General features: G+C 37.6%; 1 pseudogene; it reads left to right on the forward strand.

Moving 5' to 3' along the window:
• Positions 1 to 1,694: 1,694 nt before the first annotated feature.
• Positions 1,695 to 3,886, forward strand: LOC119522191 (annotated as a pseudogene).
• The last annotated feature ends 442 nt before the right edge of the window (positions 3,887 to 4,328 follow it).

Genomic DNA, 4,328 nt, shown 5'->3' on the forward strand with positions numbered 1-4,328 from the left:
CTCTAGAGGATGGTAGCAATGGCAGAAGGACTCCACAAATGCTGAATTGAAGAGAGAGAAAAATATAAGGTAGGAAACTTCCTTTCTGATGTGCTGATCCTCCTCACTCCCTTCACTCAGTCCCATGCAGCTTGGGAGTTGCTCAGAGGCAGCAGCCCAGATCCCTCCCTCCCACTAGGGACACAAACTATGAAGCCACTTACAGCAGTGACTTAGAACCCAACGCATATCCAGGCACAGGTGCTCAAGTCCACAGAGACCCAGGATGTAACAAAGCCATGGAGGAGTGCTGCATAAAAAAGGGTCCAGGGGAGGGGTGTGGAGAAGGAGAGAGAGACCATGGTAGAACAGAAGCTGCTAAGTGGTGCACTCAATCCAGTAACTGTAATCTGGGCAACCTAAATGCAAAACAGACTTTTCTGGAGTGACCCACCTTTCTGAGTTGACTCCATTTGGTCTGCATGGTGTAACCTAACAGAGAAGAAAGCTAAGGCAGAAAAGCCTCAAAGAGGAAAAAAATGGGGGGGGGATAAACTGAACTGCTGTAATATAGGATGGGTCCAAGAACTGGATAGTGTAAGGAAAATGGGGTACTGAGTGAGGGAGAGAATTTAAACAAATCATATGAGCTGGGGAGAAAATTCTGCACAAAAACATAAAGAACAGCTCAAAATTCCCAGAGAAGGAGAATAGTAAAGGAAGCTTTCTCTTGGAGATGAAACAATTGCACAAAATTTGTATCTTTAAAAATTGTACCACATACCTAAAGCAAGAATCAGATGAAGAAAAGCTGAGAAAATCTGATCAGTTAAACTTGGACTATTCAAAACATCCACAAAAAGTTAGAACAAGCATCAAAGAAGAGCCATGACACAAAGCCAATCAACAATAAAATCTTAGACAAGAGGAAGAAACTGATGTTCAGAGTTACTTTATCAAGATAATCAAATGTATAGACATCACTAAAAAATTATAAGCCATACTAAGAAACAAGAAGATTTGGCTCAATCAAGAGAACAAATTAAAATTTCAGAAGAGATGCAGAATTTGGAACAAATAATCAAAGAAGTTCAAACAAATCTCCTAAATCAATTCAAAAAGATGTAGTAAAACATGCATAAAGAGTTAAAGGATATTAAGAAGACAATGTGTGAGCATAAGGAAGAACTAGAAAGTATAAAAAGAAACATAATAGAAATTATGAGGATGAACAGCACAGTAGTAGAGATTAAAATACATTAGAAGCACACAACAGCAGATCTGAACAGGTAGTAGAAAGAATCAGCAAACTAGAAGACAGGGCAATCAAACTCATACAGTCAAAAGAATAGATAGAGAAGAGAATAGAAAAAAATTGAGCAGTGTCTCAGGAATTTGAGTGACAGCACTAAATGCACAAATATAGATGTCATGCATGTCCCTGAAGGACAAGAGAAGGGAAAGGGGGCTTAAGGAATATTGGAGGAAATAATGGAAGAAAAGTTCTTCACCTGTATGAAAGACATAAATGTACATGTCCAAAAAGCACAGCATACTCTAAATGGAATAAATCCTAGTAGACCAACAATGAGATGCATACTAATCAGAATGTCAACTGCCAAAGATAGAGACTTCTGAAAGCAACAAGAGAAAAGCAATTTGTCACATAAAAGGGATCCTCAATAAGACTAAATTCTGATTTCTCATCAGAAACCATGGAGGTGAGAAGGCAGAGGAATGACATAGTTAAGGTACTGAAAGAAAAACTGCCAGCCCCAAATTCTTTATCTGGAAAACTGGTCCTTTAAAAATGAGGGAGAGTTTAAAATATTTACAGATAAACAGAAACTGAGAGGGTTTGTTAGCAAAAGACCTGCCTTACAATAATTACCAAAGGGAGTTTGCAGGCTGAAAGGAAAAGTCAGGAGACAGAGTCTTGGAGGAGAGTGTAGAAACAATGATTATCAGTAACAGTAACTAAAAGGGTAAATAAAGAGACAAAAATAAGATAAGACCTATAAAAACCAAAGTACTACCTTTACATTAGTAACATTGGATGTTAATGGATTAAACTCCCCAAACAAAAGACACAGATTGCAGAATGGATAAAAAAGTATGATTCGTCCATATACTGTCTTCCCAAGGACACAAATAGGTTGAAAGTGAAAGATTGGAAATTGGTATTCCACTCAATCAGTAACCAAGAAAGAGCTGGGGTAGCTATAATAATATCAGACAAAATAGACTTTAAATGCAAAACTGTTACAAGAGACAAAGAAGGACACTATATATTAATAAAAGGGACAATCCACCAAGAAGAAATAACAATCTTAAATGTATATGCACCTAATCATGGTGCCCCAAAATACATGAGGGAAACAATGGCAAAACTGAAAGGAAATATAGACATCTCTACAATAATATATGGAGACTTCAATACAGCACTCTAATCAATAGATGGAACATCTAGACAGAGGATCAATAAGGAAATAAAGAACTTGATTAATATGATAAATGAACTAGACTTAACAAACATATACAGAACAATTTACCCCAAAACACCAGGATATGCATTATTCTCAAGTGCTCATGGGTCACTCTCCAGGATAGACCACATGTTGGGTAACAAAACAAGTCTCAACAAATGTAAAAAGATTGAAACTATACACAGCACTTTCTTTGACCATAATGGAATGAAGCTGTAAATCATAACAGGCAGAGAACTGGAAAATTCACAGATATATTGAAGTTAACAACACACACTTAAAAGAATCAGTGGGTCAAAGAATAAATTGCAATGGAAATCGGTACATATCTGGAGATGAATGAAAACAAGAACCCAACATATCAAAATGTATGGGATGCATCCAGTGCACTGCTGAGAAGGAAATTTATAGATATAGTGCTTACATTAAAAAAGAAGAAAGAGCCCTGGGGCTGCACCCCTGTGGGGATTCCTCGGAGCTGCTCCTCCTGACGCACAACCACGGCATGGAAGTTGAACTTGCTGCTGCTTCTCGGGCTGCTCCTGCTCAGCCTAACGATTGTATGTGCCTTCAACCTTCTGTCCTTGGTCCTCAACACTTGGCCTTTTAAGAATGCAACCAAAGCACCATGGAGGACATTAACATCTGGAGGTTCTACCCTGGATGCAGTTGAGAGTGGCTGTGCTGTATGCAAGAGAGAGCAGTGTGATGGCACTGTAGGCTTTGGAGGAAGTCCTGATGAATTTGGAGAAACCACAGTGGATGCAATAATCATAGATGGCCACCAAGTTTGCTGAAAGTATGGAGTTTATCAATGAGGATTTGTCTCCAATACTTCTCAAGCTTTTCATTCAGATTGGCTTGTTCAGAATTGCCAGCCAAATTATTGGAGGAATGTTATATCAGATGCTTCAAAATACTGTGGGCCCTACAGACCACATAGCATCTTAAAGCAAGATTTTCCTACCTATAAAGAAACAGGAGATAATTACAGTCATGATACTACTGGCATGGTTGTAATCCATAAGATAAGACATACTGCTGCTGAAACAAATGGCATAAAATTCAAAATACATGATAGTAAAGGAGATTTGCTACAAGCTGGGGCCACATGATGATACTGTGAGAGCAGCTGCAGCCACCAGGGATGGTGATATCTTGATGCATTTTCTACCAAGCTACCAAGCCATAGAATATATGAGAACAGGAGAAGATCCAACCGCAGCTTGCCAAAAACTGATTTCAAGAATTCAGAAGTATTTTTCAAACTTCTTTGGGGCTCTTGTATGTGCCATCGTGACTGGAAATTACAGGGCGGCTTGTGATAAACTTCAAACATTTACTCATTTTAGTTTCGTGGTTTATAATCTCTAAAAAAAAAAAAAAAACAACCAACTGAGGAAAAAGTAGACTGCATCTAATCCATCTTCATCAGCATCTGTATTTAAAAAAGAACAAATCAAGGCTGAAAAGGTTATTATCATCATATAGTATACTTTATGTATTCTGAATTTCTTATTTAAGAAAAGCACAAAATTAAATATACAGTGAAGTGACACTTTCAGTTTACACACCTGAAATTTATGCATTGTCTATTTTTGTTTAAGCTATTGTATACTCCCTAAAAATGAATATGCATATTTTGTATATATTCAAATTTTAAGTGATATTTGTATTTCTGATTGATGTTTCAAGAAATTCTTCTTTGGGGATGTTCTAGTTTGCTAATGCTGCCAGAATGCAAAACACCAGAGATGGATTGGCTTTTACAAAAGGGGATTTATTTGGTTACACAGTTACAGTCTTAAGGTCATAAGTGTCCAAGGTAATCATCAGCAATTGGGTACCTTCACTGGAGGATGG

Source organism: Choloepus didactylus, chromosome X, assembly GCF_015220235.1.
Source record: "Choloepus didactylus isolate mChoDid1 chromosome X, mChoDid1.pri, whole genome shotgun sequence".
Classification (NCBI taxonomy): domain Eukaryota; kingdom Metazoa; phylum Chordata; class Mammalia; order Pilosa; family Megalonychidae; genus Choloepus; species Choloepus didactylus.